The 22,436-nt window shown below is 36.2% G+C and overlaps 1 long non-coding RNA gene across 1 annotated transcript in view; it reads right to left on the bottom strand.

Moving 5' to 3' along the window:
* Window positions 1-9,599: 9,599 nt before the first annotated feature.
* LOC114077543 overlaps window positions 9,600-22,436 on the bottom strand; it is a 22,983-nt gene continuing 10,146 nt past the window's right edge. Inside the window, exons 2-3 of the long non-coding RNA XR_003578845.1 lie at window positions 21,080-21,900; window positions 9,600-9,956 (exon numbers count right to left, since the gene is read on the bottom strand). This is a non-coding gene — a long non-coding RNA (uncharacterized LOC114077543). The remainder of the gene's footprint in view (window positions 9,957-21,079; window positions 21,901-22,436) is intronic.

The following is a 22,436-nucleotide window of genomic DNA, read 5'->3' as shown; positions in this document are numbered from 1 at the left end:
GACAATGCTCAGGGACAAGGATACAACATTAAGGCTTGTTCATGAGTTAATAAAGTATAATGGTTTTAATTATTTGCTAAGTTTGGCAGAGTTAACCAAATAGTGTATCTACGCGATAACACGGTTGGAAATCACATATGTGAGTGTGAAGTGTAAGTCGTTTTAAAGAAGATGATTGTCAAAAGTCCATCTCTCTATACACTCATGAAACTAGGAGGTGTTCATGACTAAAACTAACACAATCGTAAGAACCATAAAAGGTAAAGGGTTAATTGTGTGACATATGGTTGTCTAGGTATACACCAAAGTTCGACGATTCAAAGATATCGCATCTATCGATTGACCGAGTATATCCGACATATGTTCACTACCGAAAATCCATGGGGAAACCTACTTATCCAGATGCAACTAATTCTTGCTTGTAAAGTACACATACTTGTCCGTTTCTTTCTCTTGGAGTCATTCCCCATTCATGCGGGGGATTGTTGGGTTTTAAAAGGTGTCAATGGAAAATGAAGAGTTGTGACTTTTATGAAAGGTGTGACTTTTATGAAAGGTGTGACTTTTATGAAAAGTTGTGACTTTTATGAAAATTTATGACTTTTATGAGAAGTTATGATTTTTATGAAAAGTTGTGACTTTTATGAAAGGTGACGACCGTTCCAAAAGATTGTGACTTTTTCAAAGGTTTGTGACCTTTCCGATAAGGTACAATGAAAGCCTTTTCGCACTACCCTTTGTTTTCTATAAATTAAGGGATTTCCTCTCATTTTAAAAATATAATTTATGGACTTCTTCTTCTACTACTAAGTCTAGTATTCTAAGTGTACTTTACTGTCGTTGAGTGGCTCGCTGACACCGACGTTTTGGGTATCAATACACTGGTGATTGAGATCATTCTACCCTTGGAGGACATATTCCAAATCAAACCTCAGATACTAGAGGGGAATAATTTCCTTAAGGGGACACTATGCATTCTATGGGCTTGATCTTCTTTCTGTTTTTCCAGATTCTGGTATGTGTTACAAATTTTAGATTCGTGAATTAATTTCATTTCTTCTATTATTTTGTTCTTCACTGGTTCATTAAACTATGATAACTTTGTGCTTCTGCAAAGTTTGTTGGAATAAGTAAGATTCTTTAGACACATATTAACAACAATTCTTCTTTAAGAAAAATATTTCGTATATTATTTCTAATCTGTGTCTGATTCTAGTTTCGCTACTAGTTTTGATTTTCTAGTTGTGAAAGTATTCTTAAACTTCATTGTCTTACAAAGTTCTTCAATGTTTTATTCTAAGTATGTTAGGAATACAAGATGAATAACTAATAAACCATGAATTATTTTTTCATAATCACATATCATTGGGAAGCTTTTTCTCCAAGACCATTGGAAAGAAGAATACCTTGAAAGGGTGCCTTTTATTACTAAATTTTGGTGCCAATGAGAATACTGCACTTTTAATTTCCGAGAATGTTCCAAGTTGAATAACAATTAAGCTTTCAGGTGTAGATAGGGGTCCAAATGGACATATCATTGTCATTACTATTAATGTTGATCCCCGAGTCCAGTCTTTTATAAGAAGGAATATTAATTGAGGTTTTCAAGTAACAGAGAGTGACGTTAATGATAAAGGTCTGTTATGGAATTAAGAACTCACTCTATACCTGTTATAGCTAGTACATTTTATGTTTTCAGTTCAAGTTTGTACTAGTCATGTATAAAAGATAACCAATGTTCTTAGGCTCACAAATCAGTATGTTGCAGCCGTTTCTAGACCAAACCGAATCAAATGGCCGTGGAGGCATGCAAAGGGGTAGGTAAAACATACCTGGTAGAGCTGCGAAGGTAGTATGTATGACAATTTGAATTGTAAGAATTTGTTTCATTTTAATCACATCCCACACATCAAAATAGTAAAGTTGAACACTTAAACTTTAGGAGATCTTGATTGTGGTTACTAGTTTGCCTAGAGGACCTAGACCGGTGTCATAACTCAACCCAACAGACCATGCAAGAACCTACCCTAACCCATAAGTAAAACCCTTACGATAAATTTTAAAACAAGAAATGCAAAATTGTAACAATAATAATCTAATCACCCTATTTCAGTATTGGAATACTCTTAACTTAATTCAAACAATCTTTTTGTAAAGGAATACACTAAGCCTCTCCTAAGGATCTAGTCTATCACAACCCAAAGTACATTCTACACATGACATGACGTATAAGACCCCAAGAGTCCCTATACAAGTCACTTAGCATGCATCATACAAGATAATAGAAACAAGAGAGTTCAAAAGTAACATTTCATATGAAAGAGTTTGACACAAAATAGCTGAAGTCTATCATAAGTCTCAAAGCTATCTATTACATCAAAGGAGTGATTGAGACGTAACCTATATATCACATGCAATATTTGAAAACAGAAGACATGAAAGCAATAAAAGAGTCTCAGTCCTCGGAACATGAGGACTCACCAATCTTCAAAATCTATAAGAGATCACTAGCCACGAGTATGGTTCCCACAACCCTAGTTGTGGATTTAGTTACCCATGTGATACGCTCAAATTTACTTCTCGAAAAGAATATCAAGTAAAGAACCCAACTATGAGGTTGGGGGCGATCCCATGAGGAAAATGATTTAGACTTAACTTTTACCTATTATCAAGTCCTTTCCAAGAAATAAGTAACAAAAAGGAGGGTTTTAAGCAATAACTGTAATTAGCTGTTTCTGAGTAAATAAGTAAAAGGTTCAAAGATTTAATTTTTATCAAGTAATGAGAGTAAATAGGGCTTAAGTGTTCCCCACAGGTTTATAAAACGGTAATTCTAGCTATAACAATCATTTTCTAGTATCTTGCATGCAAAGTGGTAAGTTATGTATCCCTAATTCCTTGGTTCAGCAACTAGGAAATTTCACTCCGCACCTTGGTCCGGCTACATGTGTATGCTTTACTAAACCTTACATTTACCTCATATTAAGCATCATAGTTGATGTTTGGCTTATAGTTACTTCGCACCAACCGACACTAGCCTATTAGATAGTGTACACTAAATCTATGTTGATAATTCTTGTCTTATTATCTACCTCCTTGGTCCGACAAGTAGCAACAAGGCTAACGCGTGCACTCGTTAAAAAGACTTCTAAATGAAAGAATTATCAATACATGCAAGACACTATTTGAGAATTGTTATTTTAGCTAGGTTTTACCTTGTTATTTACCCATGGTTACCACAACCCTAGTTATGAAGTTTAGTTACCCATGTTAATAATCACACAATTCATATTAATAGATAAGAATTCATGCACTTACTTTGATGAGATTGAAGAATATCCAGAAGATTACTTGAATTAATCAAAAACTTGTAACAAACGATTTCGGAAAATAAAGTCATTTTCACAAAATCCCAAAATTCAACACATAGAACAATAAAACTAGAAATATCTCAGAGTCTAACCCCAAAAATGAGGTTTTTACAAGTATTTTTAATAATAGAGTTCTCACAAAAGAGGGAAATCTATTTAAGGAAAATCTGCCCAAAAGAACGCGTCTGAGTCGACGACTGGAGCGACAAACCGTCGAGGCCCTCTGTCATTCCATACTTAACTTCTTTTTCTGCTGCTTTCGTCACCAACTTTCTGTTACCATCGACGGACATGGATGACGGTCCGTTGCGTGCGCGACGACCCGTCGATGGCTTCCGTTCTTCCTTTCTTAGAATCCTTTGAAGATGGGTACTGGGGCTAGATTCTATCTAACATTGACGGATGTGCCACACGGTCCGTCATGGCTATGACGGTTCGTCGAGAGCCTCTGTAAACCCACACTTGGTCATAATTCCCCAACTTTCTTTAGCAGCCTTTTTCTCCGTACGACGGTGGCCACCTATGGACTGTCGAGGTCACGACGAACCGTCGATGGCTCCGTAGGTCGTCACTTCTGCAATTTTCAACACAATTCTCCCAAGTTCTCCTTCCGGATAGATTTTAGCAAACAAAGAGAAAACTACATTAAAACCAATACAAAAAGGCCTTAGACACACACTAAACTTAAGGAAAAAGCATTGAAAGTACCGTGAAACCACGGTACATCACCATGCTAGCAAGATCACAATTCATTACGTTAGATGAAGAAATCATGAACTTACTATAACAAGAAGAATAAACCCAGAAATCTTCACTTGAAATTTCAACAAATGTTCAAACAAAATCCGAATTATAATTAATTGCTAAAGTTTTCAAAAGTCAATCTCCAAAACATAAATTAGAACAAAAGTAATAGTAGCTAACCCCCAAAAATGAGGTTTTATACCCTGTATGTAGAAAACGTAGTCCTAAAGAAAAAAGTATTGAAATATGTAAAGTTTGTTCAGGTGACGCGACTTCAATCTACGGACCAACTAACAAACCGTCGATCAATCGACGGTCCGCAGACTGCCTCTGTCAGTTAGGACTTAGTAATATTTTTGCTCCACCGAATATAACCATCTTTGTATCAAACGATGGATAAAAAGTACGATCCATCGATCCATATACGGGCTGTCGATGCTCATCCATAGCTCCATACTTAGAATCTTCAAAAACCAGGTAGTGGTACCTTCTCTTAACTAATCGACGGTTCACCAGTACGGTCCGTCGATCAATCGACGGACCATCGCTGCCTCTCGTAGTTCCACACTTGGTCAAACTTTCCCAATTTTCCTCCAAGTCCTGAGTTGCTCATAAACGATCACCACCTACGGTACGTCGATTGAACGACGGACCATCAATTGCATCCGTAGTCTGGTTCTGCTCTATTTTTCACTTGTTTTCTCTCCTTGCCACCTGAAAATCTTTCATTCAAGACAAAACATAAAACTTGTTAAAATCACTACAAAAAGTCTTTAGACACACACAAATCTTAAGTGAAATACATTAGAAATGTCGTGAAATCACAACACATCACATTACTAAAACTAGTCAAAGGATCTGTTGGAAGACTCAACTTCCTTTCTTGCTCAAAATGTGAAAATATTTGTAACTCTTAGGGAATACGTAGTTCCCTTATAACTTTTGAGAAATGAACTCAACTCTTTACTCTTTGCTTAACTGGCAACTTAACTTAGGGAATACTTAGTTGCCTTATAACTATTGAGAAATTAACTCAACTCTTTACTCTTTGCTTAAATTTAAAATAAAGTTAAAACGTTTGTTAAAGACTCTTGAAAACTTTAAGAACTTACTTTGACTTGCTTCTTAACTTTTAGGCTTACTCTAAAATTATTTGACTTTGATCTTATCTTTTATGGAATTAATTATGGATTCAAGGTTCATGATATCATGTTTATGGATGAATTCATAATGTTTAGACGTACCTTAGAGTGTTGGAATCAACTAGGAAACGTAGGTACATCACTTAGAAACTATTTCGAAAAGATAGGGGAAGAATGGGGTAAACTAGCGTCCTTGGCGCTTTGAGAGGCGTGGGGCGCTAGGCCCCAAACTTTAGAGGCCAGGTTGGGGTGCTCTGGCTGGCACAGTGCACCAAGGCCCTACTTACTTAGATTTTCCTTTGGGGGCTATAGTAGCTACGACGTCTAACCACTAGAGACAGGTGTTCTCGACTTTTCTCCTCCATTTTTCATCTCTAAACACTCTAAAATTCCATGGTTCTTTTCCCAAACACTTAGGATCGTTAATACCCAATAGATTTAACTTGAAAAATAACCCAGAAATACGAATCCAATAAAAACTAGGCATTTAACAACTTAACCAACAAGAATTTGACAATGTTCTTTAAGAACTTCACATATTAACATGTAAACAAAGTTAGGTTTGTGGGTGAACTGAGCAGTCACTAAAAGATCTCACAGACCTTGATAGGGATCACCCCCGACAGAATTGCACTTGCAAAGCTTGACGTTCTTGGAAAATTCTTGACTTCTCTCCAGATGTTTCTTATTTTCTCTCTTCTCCAAGACCCAAGCGGAATTCTAACTTTACAAAGCTGATCTAAGACTTGTTTCTACCCCAATAAACCCTAAACTGAAATAGGAAATTATTTGGTGAAAAGACTAGTTTGCCCTTCCCTAAATTCGTATTGGGACTTCCCTCAATCCAAAAACCCAACTTTCGAAAGGCATAACTCACTCATACAATATCGAAATCGCGCAAACTTGGCGGAGTTAGAAATATTATTCCGAAAGCTTTCCACCCATATCCAGAAGCACCTCTAAATCATCCTTAGCTAGAAGGTATGAACATTTCAAAATGACCAAAATTTACTTTATTAACTTGGAAATATTTTCCAGATTTTTCCTATTTCTTTTCAAAAATGATTATTTTTAGTTTCTTAGCTTATTCTCAACTATTTCAAGTTGCGAGATGTTATAATATTTCCCCCTTGAGAACATTCATTCTCAAATGAGATTTCTTTCACTAAGCTAAGAATAGTAACCTCAAGTTCATACTCAACAATTCAAAAACAAGTGACAACATGATTACTCATAATTTATATAGTACTAAAAAGAGAATTAGTATCTTGATCTGCATCTCCTCCGGATTCAAAGAGACGTGGATAAATTTTCTTCATATCCTCGTAAGCTTCCCAAGTAGCTTCGTGAAAAAACTGGTTCCTCCATGTTGCGATCTCCTTAGTTCTCAACTTGCGAACTTGGCCGTCTAAAATCGTAACCGGAATCTCCTTGTAGGATAAGTTATCCTCAATCCCAATATTTTTAGTAGGTACAATCAATGCAGGATCGCCCATGCACTTTTTAGGCATAAAGATCTGAAACACCGGATGAACTGTTGTTAACTCTTGCGGTAATTCTAACTCATAAGCTACATTGCCAATTCTTTTGGCTATGCGATAAGGTCCAATATACTAGGAACTAAGTTTCCCCTTCTTACCAAACCTCATAACACCCTTCATGGGCGAAACCTTTAAGTATACCCAATCATCCATTTCGAACTGCAAGACCTTCTCCTAACATCTGTGCAGGATTTTTTTACGACTTTATGCCGTTTTCAATCTCTCTTGAATCATCTTCACCTTCTTCGTAACTTGGTGAACTAGATATGGTCCTTTCATCCCTGCACCAACTTCGAACTAACCAATAGAAGATCTGCAGCTTCTCCCAAAAAGAGCTTCTCATGGAGCCATTTGGATGATAGAATGATAACTTTTATTGTAAACGAACTCAATGAGAGGTAGGTGACCATCCAAATTCCCCTTGAAATCAATCACGCAATCCCTTAACATATCTTCTAATGTCTGGATAGTACGCTCTGCTTGCCCATCCATTTGAGGATGAAAAGCAGTACTTAAGTTCACCTTTGAACGAAAACCTTTCTGAAAAGATTTCCAAAACTGTGCAGTAAATTGTGCAACTCTATCTGAAATAATCAAAACTATGACTCCGTGAAGTCTCACCGCCTCCTGAATGTATAAATTTGCATAATCCTCTGCAGAATGAGTAGTCTTTACCTGCAAAAAGTGCGCTGATTTTGTCATTCTATTGACAATCACCAAAATTGAATGATGCTGCCTGCGAGACCTTGGTAACCCTGTGATGAAGTCTATATTAATCATCTCCCACTCCCAATCCGAAAGTTCTATATTCTGAGCAAACCCTCCATGCCTTTGGTGCTCTACTTTCACTTGCTGGAAATTCGGGCACTTGGCAACAAACTCAAAAATGCCATTCTTTATACTTTCCCACCAATATACTTCTCTCAAATCACAATAAATCTTTTTGGACCTCAAATGAATGGAATATCTGGAGCTATGAGCTTCCTCCATGATCTTCTCTTGGAGCCACCCATCATTAGTTCACACAACCTACCCTGATACTTCAACATACCATCTATCCCTTGCTCAAAAGCTAATACTCTTTGCTTATGAACATTTGCCTTCTATTCAAGCAAAATGTGATCTTGGTCTTGCTTTTCTTTCACTTCTGACACTAATGACAATTCAATCCCATTTTTCACTACTATTCCTCCGTTTGTGGAAGATATGAGTCGGACTCCTAAGCGTGCATCTTCTTTTGCTAGTTCATTATTCTCTTCTTCAAGATGGATGGTGCTACCCATAGACAACCTGCTAAAGACATCAAGAACCACCTGGGTGGTAACGAATGCTCATGTCAGAATCCTTGAGAAATTCTAACTGTCTCCTCTGTTTTAGATTAAGATCTTTCTGGGTGAACTCATATTGTAAGCTCTTGTGATCAGTGAATATATGAACATGAACATCATAGAAGTAGTGCCTCCATATCTTTAAAGAAAAAACTACATCACCCAATTCCAAGTCATGGGTTGGATAATTCTTCTCATGAACTTTCAATTGTCTGGAGGCATAAGCTATAACATTGCCCTTCTGCATTAGAACACAAGCCAAACCAACTTTAGATGCATCACAGTACACCACAAAACCTTGAGTACCTTCCGATAAAGTCAAAACTGGGCAGTAGTCAACCTCTTTTTCAATTCCTGAAAGCTTTTCTCCCAAGCTTTAGACTATTGAAATTAAACCGTCTTCTGAGTCAACTTGGTCAAAGGAGATGAAATAGACAAAAAACCCTCAACAAACCTTCTATGGTAGCCAGTCAAACCCAAGAAACTCCTTATATCAGTTGTAGACGTGGGTCTAGGCCAACTCTGAACTGCTTCTATCTTTACGGTATCAACTCTAATTCCATCACCGGAAACTATGTGGACCAAGAATGCTACAGACTTAAGCCAAAACTCACATTATGAGAACTTAGCATATAACTCCTTATCTTTCAAAGCCTGAAGGACTATTTTGAGATGACTAGCATGATCTTCTTCATTCCTTGAATAGATTAGTATGTCATCAATGAAGATGATAACAAACATATCTAGATAAGGTTTGAATATTCTGTTCATAATATCCATGAATGCTGCAGGCGCATTGGCCAGCGCAAAGGACACGACCAAAAATTCATAATGTCCATATCTAGCTCTAAAAGATGTCTTTGAAATACACTACTACAAAAGGGCCCTTTAGCGGCAATAAAATGTGGCTTTAGTGGCAATAATATTTGCCACTATACTTTATACCGGCCAAAGAACATTAGCCGGCAATGTTGGGGTCGGCAAAGGCTTTTGCGTCCATTGTTGGAAATGCTGGTAAAGGGTAGCATGAATTGCCGCTACAAACCATTAGCTTTTATGGCAATTGATTGCCGCAATTATGTTGGTTTCTAATAGTATTTCATATTGTCTAACTACTGTCTTTTAGTGTCCATTGTTTTAGTCTCTAAATCTTAATAAATAGTTGTTAAAAGGTATTACTTTTAATGTCAATAGCAGCAATTGTATTGGCTACTAACGATAATTCATATCGGCTAACTATGGTCTATTAGCATCCATTAATTAAGCCACTAAAAGGTAGTAGTTTTAATGACGATTATTTGCGGCAATTATCTTGGTTACTAAAGGTAATTCTTATCAGCTATCCGTGGTCTTTTAGTGTCCATTGTTTCGGTCAATAAATCAAAATAAATAGTTGCTTAAAGTAGTAGTTTGAACGGCAATTTTTTTTCTGGTGAGTAATGACTACAATATCCCTTCTAAAAATGTCTTAGTTTTGCCCCTTTAGCGTCCATTTTATGGCTAAATTTCCATTGAATTGCCAATAAATATCATAACAATTAACGGCAATTGTTTGGCCGCCAAAAATCCAACAAACATGCTCGCAAAAGAGAGCCTCATAGTACAATTTTCACGAATGGTGAAGACATTACTGTTAATCCTTAAAATAGAATTTATCCCTTTAAATCTTGACAAACAAATGGAAGTAATGTATCAAAAATAGCCTGTCAGAGCTTTTGAAAATAAAGTTGTATTGTTCAAACTATTGAATAATGTCTTCAATTAGTGTTCTTCGAATAGTGTCTTTGAAATCACCCACATATGAAAATTGCGAACTTTGAATTGTATAACCTGAAATAAAAAAGAAATGTGTCAATATATGAAATCAAAATTATAAAATTTTTGCTAGTGTAACTAATCTAAAAAACTACAAGTAAGAAGCATTCATTTTCATTTTGTACCATAGATGACAAAATCGAAGAAATGATTTATTTTTTAGAGGGGAAATGGAATGATGAGTTGCTAAGACAGAAACTAACTCACCTTCTTGTTTATCGTATTAAACAAGGAATACACATATAGCCACCTGATAATGCTACAGATTTTTAATATTGAATACTTATCATAACTATACCAAAATATTTTCAATCCCACCTGGAGCTAAAACAAGCTACCTTGACCAAACTAATAATTACTACTTGAAAGCTCATAGCATCAGATAGCATTCAAGAACAGTGGACAAAAGTAAATAATGACTAAATTACAAGACACATCAAAAGATATGCTAAGAACACATTGTTTAACTTAAGCCGAAATGAAATTATATATGCATGACACTACAACAGACCAAAGATAACACGGAAAAAAGTATACTAGAATGAAAATGGATACAAAAATCAATGACGACAACAATATTGATAAAGGTTTCGAAATTTGATTAATGGACAACACTAAAACAAATAAAGCAACACTTAGAAAGAAAAGAAGACAATCAGATTCCCACCCACATTTTGAAGCCAAAATAGTTCTACCATGCAAAGGGCTAGACAAGTATTTAGAGATAAGATAACAATAAGTCTATTAGCCAACTTAAAAAAAGATTATGACGAATTACAAACATAACATCACCAGTTGAAATACAAATGACATGGACAACACTAAAGTTATGCAAAGAAACATAAATTACAGCTAGTGCATTAATAGTCGAAACTAGAAGAACATAAGATAAACTTGAGCAAAACAAGATAGAGATTCAGCTAGCTTTTAGAACAAGATTAGGTCACATCGAAGCCAAGAAACAGATTTTAGAATAGCATTTAACCATTTCAAATACAACATCTCATATCATTCTTTATTCCAAAAAAAAAAAAAAACAGAGAAAAGCTGCCTAAGAAGTTGGATGAAAGAAATCTCTAACACTTGACCACTCATCATACAAAAGTTGGAAAAAAATACAAGCCTACCTATTGTGTTCAAGTGTCACGTGTTCAATGAGAAGGGAACCCGTTTGTTGATTTTTTTAAACTAACAGAGGTTTTGATTGTGTAGGTACTATTCAATAAAATAACTCTCAGGAACTCCCATCTGAAGATAAAAAGATTTTGAACACTGATAAACAACAAATTCTAAGCATTCAATCCCAGGTGATAAGACAAATGAAACCAGAAAGATGGTCTATACTTGTAGAAGTACTACTAATAATAATAATTGCAAGCTCAATTGGCGGACAGATCTATTAAAAACAAGACAAGAAAAACTAGTAATGAAATCAACCATAGTTAGAGCTCTTTCTAGAGATTTAATCGATGTGAATGGACAAAAACGAACTGAACATTTTTACATGTGAACTATACTCAAATCCAAAATAATTGAGTTCACATGGTCTTTAGATTACTTTTTTTCTCTTGAAATTCTACCGTTCAACACAATACTTACGAAGCAGGAAAACTCAAAGTATAGCGTCAAATAATGAAGATGAGTAGTACCATGAGATATTGTAATTTCAACATTACTAGATATCCTTGATGATTGTGGTACTCCTTGACCGCTAGTCGGGAACCCATAAGTATTAAGACATTAGTTAAAAATCCATTTATAGGATTAAAATTTCATTAAAAATTTCTAAGACTTGTAAATATTTAGTTAAATGTTCGTTTAATTTATAGGAGCATACTTTTGCATGAAATGTTTATTTGGAGTAACAAGTATCCTAGGAGTTTGTTATGTGTTCCATTCAGTAGTCTTGCTTTTTCTAATCAAGGGTTTTGCTTCTCCATTTGCAGATATGGAAGGAACAACTAATAGCTTAAAATTCTTGCAACTATCTATTTCACATTATTGTATATACCATAGAAGTTTGATGTTGGCCAATCACTGATTTGGAAATACATGATGCAAAACAAACATACAACGAAACCTCATATCAGTTGGGGGATCAATTCACGAAACTGTCACTTTTGTGGGATGATTGCTTAGGAGTGGCTTCTTTAGCTGATCACAACAGTTCTATTACAAATTCAACAACACCCATGTTTGTCAATTTTTTGTAAAAGGAAGTTGGGATGAAACCATGATCATGCAGCATGCTCCACCCCAACTCATTCCTAAAATTCTTAATTTCCAAATCCATTATCAATGAGGGTCCCTCATCAAGCTGTGGAAAACTAGTGATAGTGGAATATTTACTTGTTCTTCTGCTCTTGAAGTGATCAGACAGAAGTAGTGCAAGACTATGTCCAGTACCTATATGTGGTATAAAAAATATCCTTTAAAGTTTCATTCATGCTGTGGAGAGCTCACAGGGGCAAGCTACCGACCAATGAAAAACTTAGATCCTTTGGAGTGAAACCAAGGAGACGTGTTTATTGTAGAAAACCAGGTTGGGATGAACTGGATCATATGTTAGTCACTGGAAAGTTTGCTAGATATATCTGGAATTACTTCTCTCAATTTTTGGTTTTTTCCACAGCCCTACCCCACTAAGAAATGTTATGATGAAATGGTGGATCATCAAATCAAACAATGAAGCTCACAAACTAATGATGCAGTTGCTTCCCATGTTCATCTTTTGGAACTTGTGGAAGAACAGGTGCTAGGCCAAATACGAGGGCAAACAATGCAGTTCTTTAAGAGTGATTTTCCAGATTCCAAAGACATCAACCACCTTGTAAGCACTGTCTCCCCCTATATCTAGTGGCCTAACAATTGGAACTATATCTGGACTAAGACTTCAAACAACATTTAAAAGCTCAATAAGGATGGCAGTGCTCTTGGTTATCCGCGGAAGATTGGAGCTGCAGGAATACAAAGGGACCAAGAAGGGAAGATGGTGTATGCTTATGCTATTACACTTGGAATGGGAATCGATAAGAAAGCAGAACTTCAAGCAATCATTTATGGGGTGAACTGGTGCATACAACATGCTTACAGGAAAGTCCATTTGGAAGTTGACTTGGAACAACTGGTTTCTTGGATATCTGCAAATATTAGACCCACCACCACCACCACCACCTCGGACTACTTTCAGAACTTCCAGAACCTGGTTCAACCACTGAATTTTTTCAAGTTTGCCGCATATATAAAAAGTGAGGCAAACAACACAAACAAATCATCTGTCCAGATGCAGCCGTAAAACTAACATATTCTAGCAATTCTACACTCATTTACAGCTCCCCAACACTGTCAGAGGAAGTGATCTGATCGAAAAAGCAAGCACGGCAAGCTGTTGGAAAAACGCGGTCAAGCACAAAAATATTTATGGTAAAAGTAATAGAAATAAAATGGGAAAATAACGACACCAAGAATTTTACGTAGAAACCCTTCTGAATAAGGGAAAAAACCACGGGCCAAGAGGAGCAATTGATATTACTATAGTAAGGAATTTTACACTGTGTAGTCACGAATACAATATTCAAAGTGACTACTACACACTCAAAAGAAACAAAACTCTTTTGGTTTCCGTCTTACTAAAATATCGCTCACACTCTATTTTTCTTCACAGACTATTTTCTTGTTTAGTCTATGGAATACCTCACTTTGCTCTCAAAATGGTTTTTCTCTCTAACTTGGTGTGTTCTACAAATGAGCAAGAATGCTCTATTTATAGAAGGATAAAACTATGTCTATGTCACTAATGACATATGTAAACATAGCAAAGTCAAGAATGGTTGCAAATCTTACCAATTTGCCAACTACCAAATCTTTTATTTTCAACTCCAATTACTATTCCTTTTTAACAATTGCTTGTACCAATTGAATAGCTAAAGTTGACTAAAAAATGGGATGGATTCAACAAATCTCCCCCTCCAGTCCCATTTACTGGAAGAAGGTATCTTCAACTTCTTTAGAGAGAGCTCATACCCACAAGTTCTTTGCATAACTCGAACTTGTCTTTCGGTATCATCTTGGTCAGCATATCTGCAGGATTTTCACTTGTGTGAATCTTTTTGACGTGAAATGATTCATTCTCCACTTTCTCACGAATCCAATGATATCTGACGTCAATGTGTTTTGTTCTTGCATGGTACATGGAGTTCTTGCTCAAGTCTATTGCACTCTGGCTGTCACAATAGACAATATACTCCATCTGATTCAAACCAAGCTCTTGAAGAAATCGCTTTAGCCATATCATCTCCTTGCCGGCTTCAGTAGCCGCAATATACTCAGCTTCAGTTGTAGATAGTGCAACACATTTCTGCAACTTTGACTGCCATGATATAGCTCCCCCTGAAAAAGTAAACAAATATCCAGTAGTGGATTTTCTGTTATCAAGGTCACCTGCCATATCAGAATCTGTATAGCCTTTCAAGATTGGATTTGATGCTCCAAAACACAAGCATTCATCTGAGCTTCCTCTAAGATACCTGAGTATCCATTTCACAGCTTCCCAATGCTCTTTTCCCGGATTTTCGAGAAATCTACTGACAACACCAACTGCGTGAGCAATATCAGGTCTAGTGCACACCATTGCATACATTAGACTTCCGACAACGGAGGAATATGGAACTTTGGCCATGTTCTCTTTTTCCTCCCTAGCTGTAGGACACATCTTCTTGCTCAACTTCATATGACCAGCAAGAGGTATACTCACAGGCTTCGCATTCTTCATATTGAAGCGCTCCAATACGCGTTCAATGTACTTCTTCTGGGACAAATAAATCTTCCTTTTATCTCTAAGACGAGTAATTCTCATGCCCAAAATTTGCTTGGCATGACCCAAGTCTTTCATAGAAAAAGACTTACACAACTCTTTCTTCAGCTCGTCAATCTTGGAAGTATTCTTGCCCACAATCAACATATCATCCACATACAACAAAAGGATGATAAAATCTTTGTCAGAAAATTTTTGTACAAATACGCAATGATCTGAAGAAGTCTTCTTATAGCCTTGCTCCCCCATAACAGATTCAAACTTTTTGTACCACTGTCTGGGAGCTTGTTTTAGGCCATAGAGACTCTTTTTAAGTTTGCATACAAAATTTTCTTTACCATCTACTTTGAAGCCCTCAGGTTGTTCCATATAAATCTCTTCTTCTAGGTCACCGTGAAGGAAAGCCGTCTTCACATCCATCTGCTCAATCTCTAAATTAAGACTAGCAGCCAAACCTAGAACTGTGCGAATCGAGGACATTTTCACAACAGGAGAAAATATTTCGTCAAAGTCAATACCTTTCCTTTGACCGAATCCTTTAACAACCAATCTAGCTTTGTACCTGGGCTTCAAGTTGTGTTCTTCAACTTTAACTTTGAACACCCACTTGTTGTTCAAAGCTCTCATGCCCTTGGGCAATTTTACCAACTCATAAGTGTGGTTCTCATCTTCCATGGCCTCCTCATAACATTCAGGTTCTCCCCCGTCAGTGAGTAACACATACTCATTGGGTGAATAACGGGAGGAAGGAAACCGCTGTCTTGTGGACCTCCGAAGCGGAATATTTGATTCGTCCACAACTTCATGAGCAACAGGATCATCAATAACAATATCATTGTTATTATCAACATCAACATGTTGATTCGATACATGATTCTGGGCGTCACCATGATTATCAAACCCAACAACATCATGCACACTTGTGTGAGGAACTTCATCATGATGAACTATACCATCAAAATTTGAAGATTCTACCTTCTCCGCTTTGTCAATATCTTCAATTGTTTGATTCTCCATGAAAATAATATCACGGCTTCTCACAAGTTTCTTTTCAATTGGATCATATAGCCTGTAACCAAATTCATCTAGGCCATATCCAATGAAGATGCATTGCCTTGTCTTGGCATCTAACTTTGACCTCTCATCTTTCGGCACATGTACAAAAGCTTTGCAACCAAATACTCTCAAATGGTCATAGGAAACATCCTTTCCATACCAAACACTATTTGGTACATCACTTTGCAAAGCAACAGCAGGAGATAGATTAATAACATGTGCAGCGGTCAATAAAGCCTCACCCCAAAATGAGTTCGGCAACTTTGCTTCAGAAAGCAAACATCTAACTCTTTCCATCAAGGTCCTGTTCATCCTCTCAGCCAAACCATTAAGCTGAGGAGTCTTGGGAGGAGTCTTCTGGTGTCTAATACCTTGATGCTTGCAGTATTCGTCAAATGGTCCACAATATTCACCACCATTATCAGTACGAATACATTTCAATTTCTTTCCAGTTTCTCTTTCAACTGAAGCCTGAAACTGCTTAAAGACACCTAACACTTGGTCTTTAGTCTTCAAGACATAGACCCAAAGTTTTCTCGAGCAATCATCAATGAAAGTGACAAAGTAAAGTGCACCACCCAATGTCTTTGTCTTCATTGGACCACATAAATCAGAGTGCACTAACTCAAGCAACTCTGTCTTTCTCGAAGGAGGGTAGGACTTAAAGGAAACTCTATTTTGTTTACCAGCCAAGCAGTGCTCACATTTTTCTAATTTAGCACTTTGGAAATTTGACAATAATTTCTTCTTGGCTAGAACATTAAGTCCTTTCTCGCTAATGTGGCTAAGCCTCTTGTGCCATAATGTTGAAGAGCTATCGCTCTCAACCGCATTCACCATATCAACACAAGCAGAGGCCGTAGTCCAGTATAGACCACGACGTTTGTTACCACGAGCCACAACCAAGGAACCCTTAATGAGCTTCCATTTTCCATCACCGTTGGTACTAACATATCCTTCATCATCTAAAACACCAACAGAAATTAGGTGCAGACGAACATCAGGAGCATGTTTCACATTGTTCAAAACTAGTTTAGTTCCAACACTAGTTTCCAAACAAATTGTACCAATACCAACCACCCTAGAAACAGTCTCATTACCCATACTCAAGGTTCCAAAATCACCAGGAGTGTAGGAAGAGAAAAAATCCTTCCTTGATGTCACATGAGATGCGGCACCAGTGTCCACAACCCAGCTTGACTCATCACAAGCAATATTTATCATGTTTGCATCAAGAACGGTAACAAGATCTTCGGTGGTGACGGTGGCTAGGCAATTTTCATTGCCATCTTCTTTAGTTTCCTCTTTGTTTTTGTTCTCCCTCTTCAACTTCCTGCAGAACTTCTTTGTGTGCCCTTTCATGCCACAATGATAGCACTCAATATCCTTAAGTCTGCCTTTGGATTTGCTCCTATTTTGTTCTCTATGCTGAGAACCACGAGTTTTATTTCTCCCCCTGGGGCCAGTTATCAGGACATCCGACGAAGAGGAACCTTGAGTTTTTCTTCTCATCTCTTCGTTCAAGACACTACTCTATGCGGAACCATAGAGATCACACCATCCGGAGCAGAATTTGACAATGATGTTCTAAATGTTTCCCATGAATCTGGTAGGGAACCAAGTAGAAGCAAGCCTTGAATTTCTTCATCAAATTTGATGCCCATAGCAGATAATTGGTTCATTATCCCCTGAAAATTATTCAGATGGTCTGTCATCGGAGAACCATCATGATACTTCAAACTCAACATCTGCTTTATTAAGAACATTTTGTTGTTGCCAGTCTTTTGAGCATACAAACTTTCAAGATGCTCCCATAGGGTTCGAACATGTGTTTCCCCAGAAATATGGTTCAACACATTATCGTCGACCCATTTCCTAATGAATCCACAAACCTGTCTATGTAACAGATTCCACTCTTCATCTGTTTTATTATCAGGCTTTACAGTGGTAAATACTGGTTTGTAAAAATTCTTAACATAAAGCAGATCTTCCATTTTTCCCTTCCAAATGGCATAATTAACACCATTCAAAGTAACCATTCTAATTGTGTTGGCTTCCATTGTTTTCCCCAAAAAATATAGTTATCGCAAATCAAAGTAAATCTTTTCTGATGTGGAAGTTCAGACTGTGCTGCAGCCACAGAGCATACTCAGATAAAACCTTGGCTCTGATACCAGTTTGTTTGGAAAACGCGGTCAAGCACAAAAATATTTATGGTAAAAGTAATAGAAATAAAATGGAAAAATAACGACACCAAGAATTTTACGTGGAAACCCTTCTGAATAAGGGAAAAAACCACGGGCCAAGAGGAGCAATTGATATTACTATAGTAAGGAATTTTACACTGTGTAGTCACGAATACAATATTCAAAGTGACTACTACACACTCAAAAGAAACAACACTCTTTTGGTTTCCGTCTTACTAAAATATCGCTCACACTCTATTTTTCTTCACAGACTATTTTCTTGTTTAGTCTATGGAATGCCTCACTTTGCTCTCAAAATGGTTTTTCTCTCTAACTTGGTGTGTTCTACAAATGAGCAAGAATGCTCTATTTATAGAAGGATAAAACTATGTCTATGTTACTAATGACATATGTAAACATAGCAAAGTCAAGAATGGTTGCAAATCTTACCAATTTGCCAACTACCAAATCTTTTATTTTCAACTCCAATTACTATTCCTTTTAACAATTGCTTGTACCAATTGAATAGCTAAAGTTGACTAAAAAATGGGATGGATTCAACACAAGCTTCAGAAGGAGGTTATTGAAAAGAATCAAGAAACCCCCTTGAATTGTGTATTAAGCTTTGTGTAGGTACAGCTGTCTCAATACATTAGAAGAAGAAGCACATCTCATAAAAGGTTCAAGTGCTTTCATGAGTTCTTGTCTTATAGGATTTCAGAAAACGTAACTATTGTTATTGCTTATGTTGTTGTATATGTCTATAGCTCGTATTATTAATATAAAACACAAAGAAAAAAGAACAATATTCAGAAAATATAAGTAAGATAGTTACTTGTTGAGTTGTTTCCAAACTACAAAATAAGTAGAGATTTTTATGTTTGAACAAGAAAAGACTTAACAAGCATTCTACAGAGTTATTTGTGATAAGACCTATAAAATGAAAATCAACAACGAAAACCATCCTGGGGATTCATAAAAGAAAATGAGTAAACTAAAGTAAACTAGCATAATATTAGCTTGATGATGAAATAGCTTAATTTACATCACAATTCAAGTAGAGAAACTAGTTGTTAATAACTTAGTTTCTCATTAGCACAACATCACCGAAACGGTGTTTACTCACTCAATTTAAAGGTTCAGTTCAAAATTACTATCAGAACTTGTCAAACACCTAAAAGCTTCACACGAAACTTCTTCAACAGCAGTATTTTGTAGAGTGAGAAACAAAATAGAAGTGATAAAGGCTAACTTCATTGAAGTGAGAAGCATGAAGTGGAACACACAGTTTTTCACCATTTGGGTATCCATTGATGTGATAGTGCAAAAATCAGTATACAAATTGAGCTCATTTTAAGGATAGAAAGAAAAAGAATAAGAAGAATATGGAGATGGAGAAGAAGAAGCACATGAACAATAAGCACTTTTCATAAAAGGTTCAACTGTGCAAGTGATTTCCGGATTTCTTCTCTTAAAAGGATCTGAGAACTAAATTATTTTATGCTACTACTGTTGTATATGCCTATAGGTTCTGCCATGGTTATTATAAAAACACTCAATAGCTGACTTAAAGTAAGCCAAGTTGCCTGTTTTGTATGTCAAAAGTACAGGACATTTAGAGAATTTTAAAACAAAACAAAAAAGAGTGAACCATCTTTCTACAGTGATTTGTGATAAAACCTATAAAATGAAAATAAATAGTCAAAAACCAACCTGATGGATTCATATAAGTAAATGGTATAAGAGAAATGAGTTAAGTAAAGTAAATATAGCACAACATCATTTCTGGATTAGCACAACATCACACGAATGATATTTACTCACTCATTGATGGTTTAGTTCAAAATTACTTCTAAAACATGTCAAACACATAAGAACTACAACACAAAACTTCCTCAAGAGCAGTGTTTTGGAGAGCAATAAACAGGTAAAAAAGAGATGAAAATCAAAGATAGAACAGTGAAAAAGTTAAAGGATAATTGCAGAATATGGACAAAAAATTGAGCATAAGAGAGAAGACAAAACTTAGCTTTGATTCTGACTTTATGCGATAAAATGGTCCCCTTTAAGAACACTGCTCAAGAGTTAGCCTAAACATGTAATAAAAATTGAATAGAAGTGTATCTAAGCAACCATGTACACTTTTCATGACACAAATTTGAGCAAATGAGTTATATTCTAAATTTTCAACTCACTTTGTATCAAGTTTTCTAAAACAATGATCTTTTAACTTTCAGTTCATTCTACATTATTTACAGGTCATATGTTCCTTCTAACAGCTCCATCAAGAAAAAGAGATGAAAATATAGAGACATGACAAACTACAAGTTAAAAAAAAGAACTGTAGCAACAAGCCGCAGCAGAGTCACATCAGAGAAACAGAGTAAAGAAGAAGAGATGACGAGAAAAGAAGAAAAGAAGAAGAGCTGAAAACATACATTACAGTCACTTGGAAGAGAAGAGTATCACAGCAAGAGAAGTGAAACAAAGGGAAATCTTAGGAATGAAGACACGAAGTATTTTTATGAAATCGTAATCATTGTTAAGATTGTTGTAGTAGACAAGAGATCTTTTTCTCGCTTCAGGGACTGAAGCGTTAACCTTTTCTCATAGTCTCACCTCAATACAAAAAGCGATATAGAATTCTCTTCGCTTCTCACTTTAAGTGACGAAGCACTCACGATAATTACACTACTTAAGAGGAAGTCCAAAACTGTAATAGAAACTATATAGAACTATAGCTAACTTCCATTAAAACTTTTCCTAAAACCAAGTTCGAACAACCTAGCTATATTCTGAACCTTCAACTCAAATTGAATCCACTTTCCTTCTTCAACCCAATGAAATTTTTATTGAATTGTAACACTTAAAACAAGTTCTCAATTCAAAATCAAACTTACTCTTTCATTTAAATCACAAAATCGAGAAGAAATTCACCAATACTTTTTATAAGGCTCAAGAAAAAAAGGCAAGCAGTAGAATATTATTTAATCAAAGGAAATAAGCTCTTGAATTAATCTAAGACGCTGACTTTAGTGTACAAAGCCAATGAACACGCCTTTAGAAGCAAATATCGAGCTCACCTCAGTGCAATATGATGAGCTCAAAAGATTTATTGATGATCTTATGTTCAAGTATATAAAGAGCTATCAAAGCCTGATTGGATGGTTGATCTATATTACTATCGGATAGAAATTGATGAAACTTGAAAGATGGAAGATTATAGAGAAGATTTTCTATATTGATATGTGCTCAAAATGAATCTATATATTACAACTCTATCTATGCAAAAATAAAGAAAGATAAAATTCTAGTATTTACACTTCTCTAATTATTAATGTCTAAGTAAGTATTGCAATTTGTACTGATCATATGCCTTGCTACAGCTGGCAATAGAGTCTTGTGTATGATGGAGACCATTCTAAGTACAAATCTGATCAATGGCCCTTGCTTCTGAACGTGTCTCAGACATTTGTATTGAGACAATATTGACTTCTCTGAAACTCCATATGGTTCTTTCTTCTCTTTCAATGTAGCAGTCATTGTCTTCTTCACAATATCTTCCATAATTTCCTTTTTTCTTTGTTGAATGGGCTGCTGAGTAGGTTGTATTCCGATACTATCACTAGGATTGATATAACCTTTGTTGTTGTACTTAAACAGTTAATGTAGCAACCTAAGATATCAAACTCGTAAGCAACTTTGAGGTTATTCAAATACATCAAAAGTTGTCATGATTAAGGTTTGATATTAAGTAGTAAATTCATTCTAAAGCTAGAGACTTTTTGTGACTGACATTGGGCAGCTTGCCCTAACACTAGAAGATTTGTGACTTGACATATGATCAAGTTAAGGGATTCTCTTATGTCTTGGAAGTCCATGAAGCAGCAAACTATAAGAAGCTCTGCAGAAAATGAATACAGAAGTATTGTTAGTGATGTTGCATAGTGTCACGACTGGAATCTAGACCCCAGACGAGACCGGCGTCGTTGACCTCTCAGAGGTCGCAAACAAGCCTACTTACGTCATTCTTACTTTACCTAGGTTAATTTTAGCGGAAACTTTGAAATTTTTGATTCTTTAATCATACTTGCTAACCATTCTTTATATTTCGTAATCGTTCATCATCAACCATCTAACATTTAAGAGATAAGCAACTGAAAGAAATAATTCATTAAGTATTAATTGTATATCGGCCACAATAGCACCAATACAAAGTCTAAACCAAAACAGGAAAGAAACGCTAGTGGAACATGCTCCACTAGCTCAACTCTAAAACTACGCTAGAATGTAAAACAGTAGCATCCTCGAAGCATGAGGACCTACCAAACTCCGGATGAATGCTGACGTCCGGATAGCTGCAACCACGAACCTGTAACTCTACCGTCCACCTGTGCCTGCACCTAAAAGTAGATGTTTGTATGGAATTAGTACACACTT

Source organism: Solanum pennellii, chromosome 6 (genome assembly GCF_001406875.1).
Source record: "Solanum pennellii chromosome 6, SPENNV200".
NCBI classification, from domain to species: domain Eukaryota; kingdom Viridiplantae; phylum Streptophyta; class Magnoliopsida; order Solanales; family Solanaceae; genus Solanum; species Solanum pennellii.
Note: the sequence above shows the minus strand (reverse complement) of the source record. Positions and strands in the feature narration are given on the sequence as shown.